This window comes from Pipistrellus hanaki (assembly GCF_964339955.1).
Source record: "Pipistrellus hanaki genome assembly, chromosome: 6".
Taxonomy (NCBI): domain Eukaryota; kingdom Metazoa; phylum Chordata; class Mammalia; order Chiroptera; family Vespertilionidae; genus Pipistrellus; species Pipistrellus hanaki.
The window spans coordinates 58,864,462-58,888,636 of NC_140508.1; the positions used below are offsets into that span (position 1 = coordinate 58,864,462).

The 24,175-nt window shown below is 38.2% G+C and overlaps 1 long non-coding RNA gene across 1 annotated transcript; it reads left to right on the forward strand.

The window, feature by feature from the left end:
- The first annotated feature begins 11,729 nt into the window (after positions 1-11,729).
- LOC311625150 lies at positions 11,730-16,335 on the forward strand. The gene is made up of 3 exons (XR_014795445.1): positions 11,730-12,162; positions 13,272-13,390; positions 15,803-16,335. It is a non-coding gene; the product is annotated as an uncharacterized lncRNA (long non-coding RNA).
- The last annotated feature ends 7,840 nt before the right edge of the window (positions 16,336-24,175 follow it).

Genomic DNA, 24,175 nt, shown 5'->3' on the forward strand with positions numbered 1-24,175 from the left:
CAGTTAACATTCTCCAAGTCTGTTCCCCGAAAATCAAAGATCATTTGGGGAAAGGACTAGACAGGAGGTGCAGGCCCAATAAGGTCTGAGTGACATGGGAAGGTGCTTAACTGCCAGCCACACCTGGGAATAAGCCAGTGGCCACTGCAAGCATGAGAAGATTTGATATTTAAGCTTCTGAACAAAGGAGCTGCTCTCTCTCTTGCTTCTCCCCAGGGCTCCTGGCTCTCCTGTTGTAGTGGGGCGCTCCCCTACATTCACACATGTGGCCCACAGCCATGTAGACTCCACACAACAGAGTAATGGACTGTAAATAGCCTAATGCTGTACAGGACTGGGTTCCACTATGGAACGGACACTCTGACACAGGCCCTACTTTTGGCTCTATTGGACCCCAGCTACATATTTTCCAGGGCTGATTTAAGGACAATGGGATTTTACACCTGAGAAATGTAATTCCACATCAATAACAACCATTCATTCTCTGGTATGAGTCTTAGAAAATTCATTTTCTCAAGATACCACAAGAGCCATCTCACTCCCACTAGTGTCAAGGAAATTAGATCCACTGATTTCTCTAGCAACAGAAGTATGTTCAAGGGAACACTTTTTTCCAAGGTTGGAGAGGGGATAAAACAACAAAAATTAAAAAAAAATAAAAAATCTGGGCAGAACACTAATCTTAGTTTCTGTCACTTCTCTAGTGCTCATCAAAGTTGTAAACATTTTACAAAGATTAACTCTTTTGCCATATTCTCCATGTGACAATTAATCCACTTCGTACTGCCTCTAGTTTCTACTAAACCAGTGTACAATTGGGAATATCTCACACATTGCTGATTTCATCATCTTAAAATATGTTTATATACATATGCTGTATGGAACTCCATGGAAGCCAAAACCTAAAATTGTATTGTAGTTTGTTTTATTTTTTGTTTGTTTGTTTGTGTGTTTGTCTCTACATTTCTTATATACACTGGAGATTGGGAGTTTTATTTTTATGACTTTTTCTTTGCACAGTGGGTGTGTACTGGTATTTAAAAGTATTTTTAATAAAAAAATTGAAAAAGTTACATTGAATCTCGAACAGGGTTAGGTCCCTGCTAGCCTACACTAAATGAGAACCTCCTAATTCTCTGATTCTCTAAGGATTTTGGATCGATTTCAGGAATAAATGGGGGGGGGGTGCTGAGTTAAAAGCAGAACAGTCAGGTGCTGCAAGGGGTCCCTTGTCCCTTCCTCTCCTCTCTCAGCCACATGCGCTGCCTCCCAGCAGGGTTTCAGACTCCCCCTTGCCAGTGTGATGTGTGTCTTCCATCTTCCCTGTTGCAAATTGAGTTCTTCTTGCCCTTTATTGCCTTTGATCTTATTGAGCCATCACACACCCAGAGACAAATACATAAAAAGCACATTACTACTGCATTTTTACTTGGATGGAATGAAATCTGGGAACAGGACTCCATAAATAAACATTTGTAACAAAGCAAGGCACTGTCCACATTCAGAATCTAGAGACTAAGGAACACGAGAGAGACATGACAAAGGAAAAAAGACAGAGACCAGTGGCACCGGGCTACTACTTAGCTGTGATAAAGATTGTTAGGTTTTAAAAAAGAAACTACCTTACTGTCCCCTGCCTGGTGGCCCCTCATTATATCCTTGCACTTACCTCGAGTAGAAACCTTCATTTGTTTTCTTCTAAGCCACTTAAAAAAAAAAGAAAAGTGAATTTTGGGATATGCTTCATTCTAGCATGTTCCTTCCTCACAAAATTCACCATTTAATATGCAGACAACGTGTAGCGGAAGACTCACTTGATTTTTTACCTTCACATGACTTTCCTTCTGACAAGATTGGAAGAACAAGTAGAAGGTTGTGCATTGGTCACCAACAGTATACATATTTGTATCCCAAAGCAACTTTAACTCTCTTGTTGGTACTTTAAGTAAACAGTTAAGGCTCATCTCAATTTATCTGAGAACAACGTAGTGCTATGAAGTTCCCAGGCCCTGGCTCTGAAATTAGCAAGTTAATGGGTGTCTCCAGGATTTTAATCCTCTACTGTTTCAATTTTCAAGTATATAGAAGAGATTCGCTTGCACAGCCCTCTTGCATCTGTATTTTTCCTTAACTGTGTACTTGCCAATCTTCCTTCCCTAGATTCTAAATAAGTTGAAGCCAAGAAACTGCTGAGTCAATATTTGAATCTATTTCATGACTTTCCAGAAGCTCAATAAATATTACTAAACTAAAATACACTAAATAAGTATTTACAATGCCTAAAAACTTTTCTTTTGATGGGCAATATTTCTTTTGACCCACATTCAAATTTATAAATTATATCATTGTTACCAAAGATAAGCTAGAATTTCTCTGTCGGGAAGAGGGACATGTGTAAATGAGGATATGAATGACTATTTAATTCCATGAAGGGCATGTACCTTGCAGTCATCCATTTGCATTGTAAATATTGTAATTAGAACAGAGACAATCTCTGGCAATTTAGAGAAAGGGTGATGAGATGGTTTTAGAGATGGCTTTTATTTTCCTAAACAGCTTAGATAGATATTTAATCTGATTATTTAGGTCAGTTCTTACAGATGAGATTATATAAAGCCTTAGCAAAACCCATCCATTTTGCTAATCCTTTACCTAAAGGATGTGAAAATTAAAATTTATTGCATTTTATAAATATTCACTCAGGTTAATTTAGTTTGTTTGTTTGTTTTTTACTGTAAATTTTGTTGTTTTTAACAATATCCAAGGACCAAATAGTCTGCCTGTTAGAAATGATGCTACATCATCTTAATATTTTATGTAAAACTGATCTTAAAAATAACCACTAGGTGGCAATGAATCAGCATAAAAATGTAGGTCTTGCAAGAAGACACCCATTAATAATTCAAAGAAATGAGAAACATCTGGTTCATAGATGCTTAACATCCCTTCCTCAGCATCTACATAATCAGAAGGATCCTAGATACCGTGGCTCACCACATGGGGCAGGTGGGTAGGGACCCAGTGAGACTGGGCAGCAGAGAAGAAATCAACAAGAGCTTTGAAAGACCTGAGTTTGAATCTTTTGCTCTATCACTTGCTAGGTGCAGGATCTTGAAGGAATTGCCTACCTCTGCTGGACCTCAGTTCCGCACCATTAAAACAGTAATATTAACACCTTACTCATAGGGCACAGTGAGGATCATATGAGATGATATTTGTACAGCACTTATATGTGAAAAGTGCTTCATAAATGGCTGCTATTATAGGGCTGTGATTTGTTACCTGAAACTCTTGGGGCAAGATTTGTTTCAGAATTAAGAATTTTATTTTTAAGTAATAAAATAAAGTAATAAAATAAAATAAAGCATAAATTATATATTTGTTCTCTGTGGGGGTGGAGCAAGATTTTATGATCAAACATAGATTTCTGTAGAAAAATATGTTTATACTAAATGAAATAAATGGCATATCTAATTATCAATAAAGACCAGTTTTTACCACTAGTGATTTATAAAAATGCCTGATTTTTAGAGCTTTTGAGAGTTGGGGAGCTGTAGATAAGAGAGTCTGGGTCTGAACTATTAATTTATAAACCATTTTTTTTCATGGTCCTATGTGCTTGCTGCAGAATTCATTAGCATGAACTCCCTGAATGAGGTGTGGTGGGAATGTTGAGCTGACCCCTTTTGTTTCCACGTAGTCCCCATCATTCTGGGTCAACTATGATGCCAACTACTTTCTCCGCAAAGATTTTGCTTTCAGAACTTACACGTGACAAAATGGCTGCATACAAAGCTGGGGAAATGCATCATTTTCTGTACCCATGTATGAGAACTCGTGATGAAGAAAAAGGCTTATACTGGAGCAGGCATTAAGAGTTCAAAATTCGAATGATAATATTTATCAAATAAAGTTATATTCAAAATTTTTCTTCCTGGCAAGCTTTATTTTAAAAGAATTGATAGAAGTACAGTGACATGTTCTGGAGGGATATCACCTAGAAGATATTGAAATCTTATTTGGGGGAAATTGTTTGGATTATGTCACATTTACATTTCTCCTTCATATATTTTAAACAAAACCTTTTCAAGCAATCATTTTATTTTTCCTAATGCAGCCTCTCAGGGCATTGTCAACCCTCCAGGACAGAAACCAGCCTTCTTCCCATTTTTCTTTCTTTGTCATCACTAGGAGTCTTTTATCTTAGACAGAACTGTGTTTAAAGAAGATGTTAAATACATGCTGACTTTCTTAGCTCTAAATAACAAAGATTCCTCCGTCATAGTTCAGATATTCTCAGGAAATAAGTTAGACACATTTGGGAGTTACATTAACTCTTTCAGAATGCAAATATGTCATGTACAGCCCGGGATAAGAAATTTATCGCAATCGTTTGAAAGAGCTGGAGGCATAGCTTATAAAATGAGCAAATCTGCCTAAACATAGTCTGGAATACAGTTTCTCTTGCATGTTGTGTACATATGATTTAAAATGAAAAATAGTCCCAAATGGTAGTAGCATAAATTAGGAATCGTTTCAGCTATGTTTTATCAAAATCAGTAACATAGGGGGAAAACCATGCCCACAATGCTGTGTGTAAAGCTGTCCATGATGTTTCTGAATAAACGAAATTGGGCCATGTTGGCACTGAGGCTGGGGAGAGAAGACTTCCATGGGTGGAGACTATGATGAACAGATAATAAACTGATGATGAGCTTCCCTGGGCAAAAAGTCTCTGATGGTGCCAAGCCCTTAGGATAAAGCCTGCATTTCTTATGAGGGCGGTCATGGGCCTTCTCAACCTACCCTTCCCCAGCCTCCTCTTCCTACTTAAAAGGCACTCTGGGATATTTGCTCAATGTCCTTGGATTCTCTGCACCTTCATTTTGCCTTGAATGTCCTTTCTCCTCATGCTTCTTTTCGTTTTTCTGCTAGAAAAGTCTCCTCATTTTTCCAGATCAGCACAAGTAAACCTACCTTAGACACTTTCTGGGCTGCCATAGTACTTGTACATTGTATGTATGTATGCACCCATGTGTATATGTATGTTTAGTACATTGTATTTGTTTATTTTTAGCACATTGCATTTAAAAGCATTCTAATTGCCCTGTGTTTTCTATCTGTTCATTTGTGAACCATAATGGGTTTGAGGGGAGGAGTACCTTTTAACTTATCTTTCCATCCTAGTACTGAACACAGGACTTGGAAATTCATGGACATTTGATATGTTTGCTATTTCTGCTAAAAGTTGAGTCAAGCATGGTCCAACTCCCTAGCATAAAACCTGTGGTGAATGTTGAAAGAGAAGCACAAGACTGTCCCTTTGTTACCCTCTTCTACTCAATTTTCAGATGAGCAAAGTGGGACCAGCTCGAGGTTACGCAGCTAATCCGTACTAACATCTTGGCCCCGTATCAAGTGTCCAACTGCCAACCCAGTGTGCTTTCCATGGCTCTGTCTCCTGCAAATGAAAAGGCACAAAGACCACTTCACTCTAGCCTGTCAGCCTCCCCATGTGGTACCACTTAATGGTTTTCCAAGTGAGTCTGTAAAGAATGTAAAATATGGTATGCTTTTGTTTCTTCTTTCTCTCAACTGGGTAAGTTAATATGCCAGAGGGAATTAGTTAGGCATATGGAAGAATTATTAAGGGAAGTTTAGTTTGCAAATCTTAGTGGGGATGGACTGTTTCAGAAGTTTTGCTTCATATGCTTCATGCAATTCTAGAGGCCACTTTTCAAGAGATTGGCTGACGGGGGACGGGGGAATCAATGAACTCCTTGTATCTGCAGACACACGGGAATGTCCCTGGGCTGTGACAACACATTTATGTTAGGGGTTCTGATTTAAGTTTGTCTGGGTTTGTTTTTTTTATTCAGCATTAATTTCGAATTAAACTGTATAAATAAATATGTCTGTCCAAAAAAAAATTTTGATTGTGCAAATACACCAGCAAATGTCACATTTCTCATCCATTTGAGTGACGGTTAATTTTCCAGAGGGAGGTTGGCTACAGTGAAGATTATGTCTTGGGTTTAACTTGGTAAAATTCCAACCTCATAGTTTATCACAATTTTGCCATATTCAATCCTCTAGTTATTTTTGTGAAGATTTTTTCTAAATGACTTTTTTTTTAATGTCAGCCAACAGGCATATAGTTAACAAAGATTTCATTGTCCTTCTTAGATGGATAAATTTTGTTCACCAATGGTTTATCTTTCTCAAAACTATTATCCTGAAAATCCATAGTATTTTCCTATGATTATTATAAAGACTTTTATCTTTTAGTTAACAACTAAAAGTTTCTTTTTAAAATGCTTTATTTACAATATTTTTGTTTTTACCCAGTTAACATTTTTATTATGGGAAATTTCAAGTATGTTCAATAATAGAGACAATGAGCCATCATGTACTCAACACCCAGCTTCAAATATTATCAACTCATGGTCAATCTTTTGTCCTCTGTATTTCTCCCCAGTACCTGGCCCTCTGAAGTATTTTAAAGCAAAGTTCGGATGTCATATCATATCATCTGTGAATATTTCTAATACATTTTTAATATATGTCAAATGTAAATATATATCTTTCATGTTTTATTCACATTCACTTTTTAGTGTATCTTTTTATATTTAGAAAGGTGTGTATTTTTTAACATGGCTTTCTCATATCTTGAATCTTTTGACTGTGAGTAAATTCTGAACAAAATGATTTTCCTATACTTCTCATGACAATTTTTTTAGTAGTTGTTAATTATTGTAAGACTTTTATATGCTTTTCTGAAATAATGTATCCATCCTATTAAGATTGTTCACTTCTGATGGGACAATTGTTTGTTTACAGCAAAAATGAAACCAATAGAAACATCAGACAGCTCTGGTGTTGGGGGAGTGGGGTTTGGGAATGGAGACATTGAGCAAAAAAGAAAAAGAGAGAGAACTCATGTGCATGAACAACAGTGTGGAGATGTTGGGGTTGGGAAGTAGAAGAGGGCATAGGGGATAAATAGTGATGGAAAGCATAAAATAAATATTCAAAATAATAAATAAATATATTTGCTTTACAAAATTTAAAAAAAGAAACATCTGGTACTGGCATCTGCATATTATTGAATATTAAATAAGAGCTACTAGACTTAAAGGAAAAGCTACTAGCTTTAGAGAAAAGCTGTTAACTTGTGTTCTCTATCATGGTAGCTATGGACATATTTTTCTACTATTAACTGAAAAATGTACCATTTGCAGGAATTTTTGGGATGCTGTTTTCCTAGCCCATCTTATTTTCATAACTTTCACTTTGTAAACCAGAGTTAATTTTTTAATTGCTAATATTGGTTACACATAGGCAACTTCATGAGGTTTTCAGCACATCAGAGATGTACTGTCCTAGTACTACAAAACTATTTGAGCATAAGATTTGATAGGAGTTTCATTGATATAGCATCAGTTTGATGCATGATATACAATATTTCAGTCCCATTTAAAATTTCTTCAATACTCACATTTTTGACCAGTAATAAAACAACACTGTTTCACATTTGTAGAGTGTTGTAGGTTTTCCTGATGCTTTCACAATTGTGGTATTTTATCTTTCACAACGCCTTAGCTTTATGAGGTAACTAGGGTAAATAAAGAAGGCTTTGTTATCCCATGAGTCAGGTATGGATAGTGAGTCCCTATTTGGGCACAGCTTTCCAGTGCCCATACACATAGGGGGCAGTGCAGGGGAGTGGAATGTATGTTTGTGGGTTAGAGAGGTCTTGTAATTTCATGCACAGAAGAGCCCCCTTCATATTTAAAGGACTGAAGAGTCCCATCCAGGCAATGTGCCAGCCTGAGAATAGTATTTCCCAAGGGAAGCTATAATAGCCTTTTGGAAACCTGAAAGGGGTCATTTTTAGTTGTCATAGTTGGGGGACTCATCTGGCATTTGTGGGATAGAATGACAATGCATGAAAAAATCACATGTGCTGTGAATTTTCCCATATAGTGTGACTTTTGGATATAAGACATTCATGTGTAGGCGAAAAACCTGTGTTTAAATATCTGAACCTAGAACTTAATTTCATGCTTTGTTTTATTACAAAGTACTTTGTACCATGTTAAAGCACACTAAACATTTCAGGCATACAACTACCATAACAATCAAGAAACAATTTTTTCCCCCCCAGAATTTACTGAGTTATTTCAGGAGATGACATCAAACAACATCACTTATGTGTTTAAGCCCATGAGTCATCAATACAATTCTCAGATTTTTGAAGTTGCATTTGAAAGTGATTTTATATTTAGGTACAATATTTATCCATTTATCTTCTGGTGTGATTATTCCTAATCTTTTACATATTGACATATATAATTAGTATAAATCACTTTTTAAAATATATTTTATTGATTTTTTTTACAGAGAGGAGGAGAGAAGGATAGAGAGCTAGAAACGTCGATGAGAGAGAAACACCGACCAGCTGCCTCTTGCACACCCCCTACCGGGGATGTGCCCACAACCAATGTACATGCCCTTGACCGGAATCGAACCTGGGACCTTTCAGTCCGCAGACCGACGCTCTACCACTGAGCCAAACCGGTTTCGGCTAAATCACTTTTTAATTTGTTATTCATATGACTATCAGAGCAGTATATTAATTGTTTTAAACTTATGTGTACATTTTGGTTATATTAACTATAAATATTATTTCAGATAAAAAAAAAAAGATAATTACAAAATGTGTTTATTAAAAGTCAGCATTAGATCGCTTCTCGGCCTTTTGGCTAAGATCAAGTGTAAAAGTCAGCATTAGGGTCAAAACCAGTTTGGCTCAGTGGATAGAGCATCGGCCTGCAGACTGAAAGGTCCCAAGTTTGATTCCAGTCAGGGGCATATATCTTGGTTGCGGGCACATCCCCGGTGGCAGCTGATCAATGATTCTCTCTCATCGATGTTTCTAACTCTGTCTCTCTCTCTCCCTTCCTCTCTGTAAAAAATCAATAAAATATATTTTAAAAAAATAAAATATAAAAACAAAAGTGGGCATTAGGTCTTATAGTGTTGAGACACACTGTTCTAGAGAACCTGTATTTCATTGAGTCCAAGATGCTTTTCGATTATAAGATGTGCCACTAAGAAAGATTTTTAAATGAGGCCAATTAAACTAAGAATTGCTTTCAATTGCAAGATACATCCTGATTTTGGAGATGTTAAAACATGAAAACAGGTGGGGCTTAGACTCAGTGAGATATTGGAGTGATATCAATTATAATAATATCAATTGCTGTTTCTTAAGCATCTGCTAGATTCTATGAGCCTTACACCCCACTTGATCCTCACAACAAAAATGCAAAATCAGCACATAAAAAAATAGAGGATACAATATTCTCCAAAGAGCTTGAATCAAGTATGGAATTGGAATCTAGATTTACTTTAAATCCCACACTCATTTCTCTAGGTCAAGCTGCTGCCTCTCTTTCCATGTTGCTCTCAAGATGGAAGGATCCATAATTTTTCTCGGCTCTTGAGAAAATCCAAGATAGGCAGGAGCCTTTCTCAAAATCCCATTTCCCTTCCTTGAGCAGGGAGAAGCAGGACAGGTATCAAAGCTGAAGAAGAAAGGTGCTTGGCTTCTCCCACGTAGGGTCAAAACAGACTAGAGGTCACGGTGCCAGGAGGTCACCTAACCCAGCATGACCTTCACATTTCAGTGACTTTCAATTATTTTGACTCTGACCCAAAAGTAGAGATTTTTTTCACTTTAAAAAATTGAGGTTGAATTCATATAACATAAAGTTAACCATTTACAAGTGTAAAATTCAGTGGTATTTAGTACATGGACACAGTTGTGCAACTACCACTTCTCTCTACTTCTAAATGCCAATTTAGCAGTCACTCTCCATCCCCCATAACCTCTAGATCCTAATACTCTGCTTCTTGTCTATATGGATTTATGTATTTTGAATACTCCATATAAGTGAAATTATGCAATATGTGAGCTTTATGCCTGGCTTCTTTCTCTTAGGGTAATGTTTTTCAGGTTCATCTAGGTCATAAGATATATAATTGCTTCATTCTTTTTTATGATTTATTTTCATTGATTATTTCACCTTTTGGCTATTGTGAATAGTGATGCTATAAACATCTGTGTACAAGTATTTATTTGAATACCTATTTTCAGTTCTTCTGAGTGGAATTGCTGTTTTACTTCTGGAGAAACTGCCAAATGTTTTTCCACAGTAGCTGTACCATTTTACATTCCTATCCGATATGTATGAGGGTTCAAATTTCTCCACATCCTTGCCAACACTTATAATTTTTAATTTTTTAATATAGCCATCTTAGTGGGTATGAAAAAAAATAGATTTAAAAATGTATTTACATTTCACATGCAAACTACTATAAACACATAAAAATGAAAAATTACTGCAATAAGAGTTTCACAAAATAATAAGCATTCTGATATTTTCTATTCTGTCCTGGTACAATCTATCCTAATTCATTTTTCTTTCAAAATGTTGGTTGCAACTCACTAAACTCTCTTTATTATCCATCGCAGGGTCATGGTCCACTGATGAAAATCATTGCACTGCTAGATGCACAAGTTTTTCTAGGAGTACTTTTTGTGTTTACATGAAAAATAGGAATAATTTTCTTTTGTGAGTACTAGAATCAAATAAAATTTACGGCAAATAAAATTCATAATTATAATGTATACTACCAGCAAAATATTGAAGGAGTCTGGGCCAAAGATTAAAAAGGCGGGGTGAATTCCGACTCCGGAACTTTCTTTGCATCCTTGGACAAACAGCTCCTCCGGGGTTCGTTCTCTGCAGCTGGTAAATGAAGAGCACCATGAGCAGCACAGCCAGCTGAGGCCTGTGATGAGGACTGGATAGTAGCGTGGTGGATGTGGTTATAGTTGGAAAGCAGGGGATGCCATAAACTGTGAATTGTTGAAGTGTTACCGCAGCAGCCTTCTTGTAGAGCACCAGTCAGCAACAATCAATAAATAGCAGCAGCCAGGACATCCACATTCCTTGACTACTTATATACGCCAGGTATGGTTCTAAACCCTTTGTCTTCATAAACTCAGTCTTCAAAATAGCCCCAGGAGGGCCAAGACCAGTTTGGCTCAGTGGATAGAGTGTCAGCCTGTGGACTGAAAGGTCCCAGGTTCGATTCCCACCAAAGGCATGAACTTTGGCTGGGGGCACGTCCCCAGTAGGGTGTGTGCAAGAGGCAGCTGATTGGTGTTTCTCTCTTATCAGTGTTTCTAACTCTCTATCCCTCTCTCTTCCTCTCTGTGAAAAACCAATAAAATATATATATATATATATATATATATATATATATATATATATATATATATATATATATATATATTTAAAAATAGCCCTAGGAGGGAAGTACTGTTCACATCAGCCCATTTAACAAATGAGAAAGTCAAGGTTCAGATTAACTTGGCAACAAGTAATTCAAGTCCTCTAATAAATGGAAGAATGGATTTGAACTAAAAAAGTCTGCTTCTTGTGCCTGAATGCTTAAGCACTAATCCTATACTCCCTATTTAATGAAGGCAAGAATCAGAAGTTTAAATTAACTTGTCTGAGCACTTATAAAGTTTCCTGGAGCATTAAGTATCATTGCAAATTCAATGTTTATTTGCAAATAATCAGTGAAAAGTAAACATGTTTGGAGGAGAAGGAATGTAATAATTAAATCACTGCAAAGAACAATCAGATATCAGCTTTGAAGTAGAGTCACCAAAGGTTTGTGTATATGTATGTGTAGAGGTATATGTGCCTTCACTAAGGCGGCCTTCCAAAAGATAGGACGGGCTCTCTAGTGAGGCTACAGGTGTGACTGTTCAGGAAGGTAAAGGACGCCCAAGGAGACCAGACCAGGGGCATTGCTGTCCAAGTGCCAGGGCCTCTGCCTCCTGCCACAGTGACCCTGCACTGACATTAAACATCCTGCCCCTGGGAATGCCACTCCTGGTCGGGCATCCCGGCAGCCGCTCCACCTGCCCGGCAGAGATAAGAGGAACTCAAGCCTTTGATTCCACCGGCAAAGGCTCCCATCAGCTGGAGAGACGGATCATTTTCAGCTGCAATGATGAGGGAGTGGGAAACCCTTGCTTTGATTCATTCATCAGCCCAGTGTGATTTACATGTCCAGGTGAGTGAGTGCAAATGATGGAGGGAGGGAACTTTCTGAGAGGTGATCCCCTAATCCTGGTCTTTCAGGCCAGAGGCTGAGTCATCCTGGGGAGGTGCTCTCTCCCCTCTGGCCGCCCTGTGGGCAGACCTCAGCGTTGGAGACCTTTCTGCCCAGCGCCGCCCGGGATGCTGTCCAAAGCCTGCTTCTAATGAGCTGTGCTGCCAGACTGAGCAAAGCCAGGCTCCACTCAGGGGCTGGGTGAACGGGCTCATCGGAAACAGGCCCATTGGTGTTGCCAGCGAAAAGAAAAAAAAATCTCAGAAAAAAATCAAGGAGAGGAGAGCCCTGACCTTGGACTTCCACGTGCCTCCCGGTGGCCACCAGGTCCTGTCCAGCTTGGCCTTGGCCAGGGAAGGCCCCCTATGAGCATAACTGGAAAAGATGTTGCTGGCTCACACATCGCTGCCTCTGTACCGTGTTGCTGAGATAAGAGGAACGGATGGTTTTGGAAGGCTCATCTCTTTCATTATTAATGTGGACCGCCTTCCTGCTGACAAATTCTGATTTTTAGGAGCGCTCTGTGCTGACGCAGCCCTTCCCTGCCCTCCATGCTGGAGTACAGCGGGTATCGCTCCTGCGGGCCCTTCGCGACCCAGCTGCCAACGGTGTTCTCTGAGCGCAGAGGGAATCCAGGCCATCATTTGCTTCCACCTGTGAGCCTCTCTGTAGGTTTCAGAATACCTGGGTCTGAACAGAGAAGGTTCAGAATAAAACCCTTTCACAGTGCGGGGAGAAAGGTTCCCAGTCTCACTTCACAGGTGCCTGGGACTCATCAAGTCTGAAGGCCGCTCTCATCCCACTCTGCACAGAAAGCTCCAGCACAAAAGAACAGAGGCTCCCGGGGAGAGAGCAGGGCCTGGAACTCTGCACCAGGAATCCCTTCTGAAACCCAGTCACTTAGCAGGTCTTTCACAGCCCATTTGGCAGTTGGTCCGTTTTCTGTGCTTCATGCTCATAGACTGTGCTGCATAAATCCTCAGATTGTGCAACGATGAATGAAAAGTGGGCTGCCTTGTGTGACTAGTTCATTCTGGATCACTTCTCTCTCTCTTTTTTTTTTTTTTCAGTATTTCTAGTTTTTTTTTCCTCTCAAGCATATCTACTTCAGGAAGCAGGGAGAGAAAAGAGCCTGGTGGGAAAATTGTATCAAGTGATAATGTCATGTCCTGATGGGAAAAATTCTGGGGTAAGCAGATTTGGGGTTTTACTGTTAAGCTAACATTAGATTTCCTATCCTAACAAGATTTAAGCATCTTGTTTTTCTAAATGCTTTTTTTTTTTCATTTGTGTTAAAAGGGAGGAAAAGGACATCTCACCCTTTTATTCCTAAGAAAATAATCAGCATCCTCCATGTTTTGCCAAGTTTTTTTTTTGTCCCATTTATTATAGGAGCCACAGTATCCACAATTTGGGCAAAGCACTATCCCAGCTACAGCATTTGTTTTATTTTGCCTTGGATGCTGTGTGTTCAAGAGATGTGTATGTGTATGGATATATGTATGTGTTGTGTGCATGTGTGTAGATATGTGTGTGTGTTGTGTGCATGTGTGTGGGTATGTCTGTGTTATGTGTATGTGTATTTATATATGTGTGTATTGTGTGCATGTGTATTAATTTAAGGTCAGGCCATTATCAGAGAGGTAAGAAATCAGCTCAACTGTTTATAGGGAATGAGTTCTTTATTTTTAGTCCTCAGACCTTTTATTAGTTTGTGTTCTTCAGTTTGCATCAAAGTATCAACAGCCTACTATTTTTAAATTTTTTCTAGATTTATTTAATAGATGAGATCTATTCAGAACCTGCTAATTCAACAGTTTTACTTAATCATCTGCTTATAACTCTTTGAAGAGTAGACTTTCTCACTTGCGTTGTGATTTTTCAAAGGGTATTTTTAGAGTAAGTATTAAAAACAAACAGAAAGAAAATAGGGAGGGAAGGGAGTAGAACAGAAAAATGGAGAAGCCTGCACTTTAACATAGAGGATGCTAAAATAAAAGACTGAGATAAAAACCACGCAAACCGTCGTTTGTTTTCTGAGGCCACTGATTGTTTTCTGTGAGCAGTGCGGAACATTTTCATGCTATCATAGGAAACAGCAACCACAGGGAGGCCTCTGATTTCTGTGCTAAAATCTCTATCTGCCGTTTCCAGAAGAAGAAACTATCCAATGTCCTTCTAGTTGAAAACTTAATGGAAAAATAACATAGATAATTTTCATGCATTGACATAAACACATGAATACAAACAAATGACTACAAGAAAAGCTGAGGTGCATACGCTCTATGGGTTCTATCAGAGTCAGTGTCCTGGCTATGAGATTGTACAAGGTTTTACCATTGAAGGAGCTGGTTAATGAATACAAGGGATCTCTTTGCATTATTTCTGAAACTTGCATAGGAATCCATAATTATCTCAAAAAGTTTAATTTTTACAAATTTAGAAAAGTAAAGGAGAAAAGTACTGTTACTTTAAAATTGAAAAAAAAATAACATTTGTAATTTGAAAACAATTTAATTAAAAGCATGTAAAAGGCAAAGTTTACTTTTTGCTAATTCTTTTATAAACCATTGGTATGTTGTTATAGCACCTAAAAAATAAAAGGCAACAGACCCAGTATATTTCAATTTGTAAGTTCAGAATTTATTTTGGGTAGTTTAAACCAACATTACAAATTTTAGTGAGAAATATGAAGATAAGTTTTTACCTATTTTGAAGTAATTTATGTTGAAGATGCATTTTTCTCTGACTGGCAACATATAGGTGGAACTTTGTTTCAAAAAAGGTAAGTCCATTAGCCTTAATGGCTATAAAAGAGACCTTTGCCAATATAAAGAACAGAGTATGTTTTCTTTCCAAGGATGAGAAAGAGTTCTAAGAGTAACTCTTAAGACTTCAGAATGAAATGTGGGGGTGAGATGAAAAGACAATAATAGTTACACATTTAACTGACTTTGTTGACTTCTGAAAAAAGCAGAGGCTCTATCCATCTATCAAATTCTTTATTGCCTCATTCAGATGATACTTTCTTTAACTTTTTACTTTGAGATAATTATCTTATTTCATACTCTATATAATAAAAGCCTAATATGCTAAATGCCTAGTCACCCAGTCGGCCATTCAATCAAAGCATTATATGCTAATGATATGCAAAGGCCACTCAACAGCTCACTACGAACCTGCACTGACCACCAAGGGGCAGATGATTGCTTTCTGTTGAGCAGCTTGGAACATTTTCATGCTATCATAGGAAACAGCAAGGTAAGCTTGCTGCTTGGGTCCAGCTGATCAGGACTGAGCAAGACGGGCTGGACATGCACTGGAACCCTCCCACAGTTCCTTCCCGGCTGGCCAACCTCCTGCATCCCTCCCTGGTCCCACATAGGACCTGCCCCCTGGTGGTCAGTGTGCTCCCACATGGGGAGCACCACTTATCCAGAAGCTGGGCTCACAGCTGCCAAGTGCAGTGATAATGATGGGAGCTTCTCCCACCTCAGCTGCAGGTGGGTGGTAAGGAGCAAGGGGTCCTAGACTTCAAGAGCCCTAGAGTGTGAGAGGCATGTCTGACTGCCAGCTTAGGCCGAATCCCCATGTCCCTTAGGACATCCCCTGAGGAGTTCTGGACTGTGAGAGGGAACAGGCCAGACTGAAGGTCCCCCAGCCAGTGCACCATTTTTGTGCACCGGGCCACTAGCATGTCTATATGCAGGTTTGTATAAAAACTTCATCTTAAAGTAATGTCCATACACATGTATTAATATTCTGCATCTTACATAATAATAATATATCTTACTGAACAAAATAATACAGAGAGATCCCATGTACCTTTCCCTCAGTTTCCCCAATGGTAGCATCTTGCACAACATACACAATATCATAATCAGGAAATTATTATTGGTACAGCTTACCAACCTTATTCAGAGCAGTTGATGCTTTATAAAGCTAACAAAGCTATAGCTTTAAAATTATCAAAACAATAGCTGATTAACTATTATTAGCATACTTTCTAAAAACAAAAAATATCCTACCCACTACAAATAACTATTTTTAAAATTAACTACTAATTTTACTGGCTCAGATGACTTTTCTTTCCTTATTCCTTTTCTTCCTACCTTTTACCTATCTATTATTTTTAAAAAAATGATCACAGGGCATTGTGATAAAAACAAATTGCTTTAGATATTTTCTGACAAACATTTATGTCATTATAAAGCTTAGAGCCAGATTATTTGTAGCAACATTTCAGAGACCAGACTTCACGAAAATAAAATAATTAAATCCCCTGTGAAAGTTGCTTTACTACCTAACAGCCTGTCAAAGCCTTTGAGATTTATCAAATCCCTGCTAAAACACAACAAAGCTGTACAGACAGCCTGAAGTTGAGATTGGATTCTGAATGTGTTATTTTGTAAGGTTTGAAGAAAGTGATGATGTCGAAAGAATGGAGATTTTCCTTTAAAATACGTTCCTTGAGGAAAATGGTCTGCAGCAAGAGCTTCAGTCTTGTTTACATCCAATCCAGATTGGTCTCTGAAGAGCTGTTCCAGGAGTGGCAGCCGTCCATAGGACAGAATGGCTCATCCACAGGGAAGGACTTGGTGCTTGACACTGTTGAATAGAAAGAACACTTACAAGAGGGAAGGTGACAGGCTTGGAGAGCTAAGAAGAACTCCTTTTATTCTATTCCATTGCAATAGAATAAAAGGGTTTTAAGCAGCAGATGATGAAATGACCTGGATTATGGCTGCAATGAATGAAGGGGGCAGGAGACTAAGCAAGGAGGTCGTCCTGAAGGTAATTGCTCTGTCCAGGTCATAGATGGTGGCTGGGTTGAAGTGATAACAATGGAGGTGGGGGAGGTGGGGAATTGCACAAATTTGGAATAAAGTTAAGTGGTCAAATCTATTTGATTTGGTGATAGATTGATAGAAGGAGATGCTGAAAAATGTCTTTGGATTTTTTATGTAAATAACTTGTTTGATTTAGATGCCATTTAATGGGATAGAAAAAGGAGATAGCATTTATTGAGAAGAAGGTAAAAGGTAAAAAGGACTAAATTTGGTGGAAAAAAATAAGAGTTCAGCATTGAACATATTGAGTGTGAGTGTCCCATCAGCCAAATGGAACTCACTGGTGGTTTAGCACAGGCAGAAGAGAAATCAGATTGGAGTGGGTTGTAGGTCAAATTTGAAATAAGGAAGTTAAGAAAGTGTTTATTTTCTATCAAGGAAAAGAAGCATATGCAAGATGAGGGAGGAACTGCAGAGAATATTATGAATGATCAACCACTTCTTTTACCTTAAGACTTGAGGAATATCTTTTTTTCCTGTTTCTATCACTTCTTAGAGAAAATATCCAGGCAGTTGATCAGTGTCTAAGCTACTATCATGACAATATTATCCTTTACTGAGTATCTGCTTACCACATGTCAGCCATTTTATGTCTTATCTCAATTTATCTTTAGAAGAACCCTATTCTGTAGGTATTATTATTATTTCCATTTCACAGGTAAATAAAAGCTGAGGCTTACAGAGGTTAAGGAACTTGCCTCAAGTCACATTCTTTTAAGTGGTAGAACTAGTATTTAAACTCAAGAAGTCTTAGACCTCATCCGAGTCTAACTACTAGTGTGGTATACCACCCTCTGTATATGTCACCTAAGGAAGTAGGTACTACTGGATGACAAATATTCTTAGGTCTCTAGAATTTCTGCACATTTTTCTAGCAGAGTCATTAACTGCCTTTGTTTCAGACTATGCTCAAGGATGTTAGTATAGCATAGCAAGGATGTTAGTATAGGATGTTGTAAGATTGAGATAGTGTCTCTGTCCAGAGAAAAGGGCAGGCTTTGCTTAGTGCCTAGAAAAAAGACTTGAGTTCCTCTATTCAAGGTTCCACTACTATATCCCAACCTGCTGCATCTGAAGGTGTCATCTGGCCCTCTTTCCAACTGCCATGTAGGAAGCGGGCCTTGTAGAACCAAAGCAAATACTGATATTCCAGCTAGTGTATTGCTGAGAAAAATAAATTGTCCTTTGTCTCTGACCCAGAAATCTCATGTCTTCTACCAGCAGCCATGAAACTTAGCCTGAAAGAAGGGTAAAATATAGGCCTCCTCACAATTTTTGATGGGTATTATCACCTCCATTAAGTTCAGAGAGGTCACATTCATCCAGTAAAGGGAAGAAGTGGGATTTAAACTCATGTCTGCCTCTATCCAAGGCGTGCACTCATGCTCACTATTTCATGAATAATAGAAAGGGGCCATACCAGAAAAGGGGAAGGAAAATAGCTGATGGACTCTATGAAGGTGATCTCATGGCTCCCAGAGAAAAACAAAGGAAGGTTTAATGTAAATCAGTAACCCCCTCGGCTTATCGCCCAGAAAACTTGTCAAACCAGCTGTTTTCTTTTGAGTTTTATAATGAATACTGGGCACTCCACCCAGATTTTTACTTCAGAACTGGACTTTTTGGCAGCTGAAAGCTGTCATTGAACCTCTCTCCATAAGCTGCCAGGCTGAAGATTGCTGCCTTACCCCAGGTCATGTCCTCTTCTACAGTCTATGGTGTGGGGCTGGGATTGAGGGGAGGAGAGGGTGGGAGCATATAATGTTCTGGTGCCTTTGATTTAAGGTAGGATGACTCTGGCTTCACTCCAGAGCTTCCTGTGGGAGACTCAAATATTCTGCCTTTTTCACACTGACATCCCAGTTCAACTCCTTCCTCTCCTCAAACCTTCCTTCACTCCCCCACAGTGTTTATCTTGAGACTCCTCTCAATACATTGCCAGCACACAATCTCAGCACACAAATTGGGAAACAGACCTGGAGCAGTTCTCTTATAAAGTCAGGATATGAACCATAAGGTCATATAAAAATGTGCTCCCAAAGATTTTGTGTATTTTATGTTACAATTTTTGGCATCTGTAGGTTTCGGGAAGTCAGTTAAAATGTCATATATAAACTAATCAAAATAACATTGTTAATCCAAATTACATTAAATATAAGAAATTATACTTTTAAGCACTACATTGTGACAATTTTGTTCTATGTTCACTGACTTGCATTTTCTTTATACATTATCCTACTAATGAATGAGAAACAATAGGAAAATCATTAGCTTATTGGGTAATGCCCTGATGGAAATTTTAGTATAATTGAATTTCTGCTTTCCCTTGATACACAAATGCTCAAATGTTCTATAAAATATGTAAATGTAGCTGAAACTGTTTGGCTCAGTGGTAGAGCGTCGGTCTGTGGACTGAGGGGTCCCAGGTTCAATTTCGGTCAAGGGCATGTACCTTGGTTGCGGGCACATCCCCGGTGGGGGGTGTGTGGGAGGCAGCTGGTCGATGTTTCTCTCTCATCATCGATGTTTCTGGCTCTCTATCTCTCTCCCTTCCTCTCTGTAAAAAATCAATAGAATATATTTTAAAAAAAAAGAAAGAAAGAAAGAAAGAAAAAGAATGAATACTTTAAAAAAAATATGTAAATGTAACCACAAGAAGCATTTGCAAGTCACCATTTAATGTGTCCAAGAAAGATATGTTAATCTCCTTTTCTACTAGTATAGAGAGAGGCAAAAAGTCTATATGCTTTGTTGGAATGGAAGAGTCAGGGATTTGTGCAACCTCTCAAGAATGGATTTGGAGAAGGAAAATAATAATGAATACACTGAAACGATCTCCTAGCCTCTGACTTGAGAATAATAAACCAGTGAGGGAAAGGCCAGTGAGAATGAAGGCCAGGAGAGCAGTATCAGGCCCATGTCATCTCATTAATGTCACAGAACCCAACCTTTTGCCTAGTGATGTCATCAGCTTTCTCTCATCTTCTCAAAGTTGTACAAACACCATATCTAGAACTAGAGTGTCAATTTCCTGAGGTTTAAGGCTCTAGCATGGTTGTTGATTGCTTCTGATTCTCAAACTAAGTGATGCAATAAGTATACCCCGCAAAATAAGTTTTGTCCATTTTGATGAGCAAATCAGGGTTCTATCCTGTTGAGATTTAATTTTCAAATGTGTTAAAGAGCAGACTATTTCTGATTTGCATAAAAGAAAAATCTACACTAAACTATTTTAAAGCTTTACTTTTTAAAAGTTCTACATGAAAAATTCATGTTTCTCATAAATAAGTGCATTGTGTTTATAAGTTTCATCTTTGTAACACAACCAGTTGAATTACAGAGTATCAAGAGAATGTTATACAAAGGCTAATACTTAACTCAGTCATGCAAACAAATGAGGCAAGCAAAATGCTTCAGAGTGTACAGAAAATTTAACGTGGTTTGAGCAAGTCTTCTTCATACTACAACAACCTTTAAATAGAGAAGAAGTTACAGAGATACGAAATGCTGTTAATACCAACATAGGGAAGTGTTTGGCTTAAACTCTTGCATAGCTTATTAAAGTTGTGTACAATCAATAGAACTGCATTATAATCTAAACACATTGTGTGGAGGAGCCGAAACCGGTTTGGCTCAGCGGTAGAGCGTCGGCCTGCGGACTGAGGGGTCCCGGGTTCGATTCCGGTCAAGGGCATGTACGTTGGTTGCGGGCACATCCCCGGTAGGGGGTGTGCAAGAGGCAGCTGGTCGATGTTTCTCTCTCATCGACGTTTCTAGCTCTCTATCCCTCTCTCCTCCTCTCTGTAAAAACTCAATAAAATATATTTTAAAAAAATAAATAAATAAACACATTGTGTGGAGGAAACAGAAGTTCCATCCCCAGAGATGCTTAAGGTGACACTAAACAGAAATTTTAGAAATATGTTGTTAGGAAATCATGTGCCCTAATGAAATAAAAATTTCTAGCAAAGGGAACAGAGACAGAAAGTTGGCCAACTGAAGTTCAGATAGTAAATACAAAAAGAGGGAGCTATTTTGAGATCAACATTCTAAACTTAGAGGTAAAGTTGTGTGTGTGTATGATCAAGGACTCTTTTTTTTTAATATATTTTATTGATTTTTGTACAGAGAGGAAGGGAGAGAGATAGTTAGAAACATCGATGAGAGAGAGTCATTGATCAGCTGCCTCTTGCACACCCCACACTGGGGATATGCCCGCAACCAAGGTACGTGCCCTTGACTGGAATCGAACCCGGGTCCCTTCAGTCCCCAAGCCGATGCTCTATCCATTGAGCCAAACCGGTTTTGGCAGATGATCAAGGACTCTTAATGAAACTTAAGACTTCAGAGGCTGGACCATGAAGAGGCCTCAATACCTGTCAGTCCATGACTATAGATGGAGATATTTCCTGTCTGTCTGGCTGCCTAGAATGGATAAATTATGATCGGGCTTGGATTGTAGCTATGGAAAATTCTAAGTAGAGTTATTATATACTTGATTGCTCTTGAAGTCAATAGCCTTCACAGATATTTACTTTAGAAACTTATTAAATATTTTTTTCTGGCTATTCTGGGTTGTGCTCAGGGATCAGTTGGGAGTCTTAGGAGCTGAACAGAATTTCCCTAAAGCAGAAAGACTAAAAACAAAATAGGGCGAAATGAAGGAGAAAGGCTTCTTTCCTAGGCAAGCATTAAATAAGACAGTCATTGATCAAATTTAAATTCATTTTCTTGTCTACCAGTATTTGACATTGTTATGACACATTCTAATACTGAAATTTGGAAAAGAATATCCTAGGTTAAGGAATGAGCCTAGTTCTCCCACCTCTGATGGGCCTTTCCCTCAGTGTCTGTTATTATCATTCAGAAACAATAGAGATCTCAAATGAGATAAGACTAAATCACATGAGAAAATCTGAAAAGCTGCCTCTTTCCGAAGCAAGTTAGTGCAAGTTCCATTGTTCTAACTGTGTAGGCAGAAGAAACCGTTGAGATACAGTGTTTTGGATATTGTTGTTTTTTTCACTCTTGACAGATAGGAATTATTGCAATACCAATAATTCACACTTATGTGGATTAAGGGAAAGGTGACTTCCATTTTCTTTCTTAGTTATTGAGAAACTCAGTTTCTTTCTTCTTAACAGAGATAGCAAAGTGATGAAATCACAGTCTGTAAAGACTGACATTGCCTTCAGTGACATCATGGGAACCTGGTAGAATGTGTTGAGGGCAGCATTAAGCCTTACCTGATCCAGAAAAAGTATTTTTAAGTTGCTTACCTTTGGATGGTTTTCCTGTGTCTAAAGAAAACCAGCCTTTGACACCCAAATGAAATAAGCTGTCCAACTTCATACAGCAGCCATTTTATATGTAAAACTGTCTTCACAAAATGAGGTTTTACTGACCTATCATTTTTCTGAATGGTAGGATGAGATAAAGAAAAAGGATTGAATTGGGGATCAGGTGAGACAAGATTTAATTTCACTGGTGCCACTTGCTAGTTTTAGACTCTTTTCCTGCTCTTCAACTTCCTCTCTATGGTTCACAGTTTACTTATTTGCAAAACTCAAAGTAGAATAAATTTAGTTCTAAAATTATATTATTTTTTTTTACTCTAGATAAGCATGCTTTTTTATTCCTAGATTTAGGAATGCCTTTGCATCTACTGAAATTCATAATCCAAGCAATGAAAATAATGAGGAAAAGGACTTTGCTAAGACAGAAGCGATCTGTTTTCATTTCCTTTTTAATATTTGAAATTAGATGGGGCACAAAGTTCTGTGTATTGTTGGGTAGGTGTACATCTGGTAATAAATTTGAGATGAAAAGCCAATCCCTTTCAAGAAAACTCTCTCTTATATTTTATGTACATCTATAGTCTCTTTCACTCAACTTTGAATAAACACTGTGCTCTCAGCCAAGGACAAGTATATCCAGCATTAGTCATAACTGTCTTTTCTCACCCACTCAGGGGAAGCCCACACCCTTTCTCTTCCATATTGTCCTAGATTGTTTTTTAATCTCTTTTGCTTTAGGGAGATTCCACCCAGTTTTCAAGATTCCCAAGTGATCCCAGAGCTCAGCCCAAAATAGCCAGAAAGAATATTTCTCTAACAAGTTTCTGAAATATCTATCTCTATAGGGTATTGACTCTAAGAGCAACAGGGCATCAAATAACTCTGCTTGGAATTTTCTATAGCTTCAGTCCAAGCCAGACTGTAATCAATCCATCCTACATGTCCAGACACACAGGCAGCATCTACATTTATCTAGTCCTATTGTAGAATGACATGCATTGAGGCCTCTTCATGTTCTGGCCATTGTATCAGGCATCTCATGTAAATTTCATTGCTTAGTTTCCATAGCAACATGATGAATTAGGTGATACTGTCATCTTCATTTTCCAGAAAGTTTAGGTGACTTGCCCAAGACCCCAAGAACATTTGTCCCTTGTTACAGATGCTGTATGCTTTACTACTTGGCACATAGACATTTGTATTGAGGACTGACTGGTTAAGAGGATCTTAATGCGTTTTTACCTTAGAAGATGGCTTTGGATCCTCTGCTGGTGTGCTTCTGTCACGCAATTCCCAGACAAAGTCACAGCACACCCAAGGTGGAACTCAAGCTGAGCAAAAAAGAGGAGGAAAGTAGAAGAAAAGATTCCTGAAAGATACTGATCATCATTGCAAACAACATGTTCTGGCCTTTTGCTTTAAAATATCATCTTTTTCAGAAGACTTTAAATTTGCAAATTCCTTAGTTGTTTGGTGACAAAACATTTTTTTTAATCTTCGTAATGAGAAAACTTGAAAAGAAATGTATTCAAGACTAAGAAGGCAAACCTTCCATGTCCTGTTTAGTTTCTAGCATACTTGTTTGCAAAACAAGCTTCAGTCTGCACACACCTAATTTGGGCAGCCAGACTTAGAAAACATTCCAAGCCGAGCTGTCCCAGCTGCTTGTTTATAATTCTGCAAGAACCCATGTTTGTGGATGACAACTTGCCAGGGGGACATGCTGTCTGTCAGGCGTAGTATGAAGAGCAAAAAAAACCTGAATTTTGTTTTCTTTTTAAGTTTTTCCAAAAGATAAAAAATAGAAATGGAAGATAACATTGACTA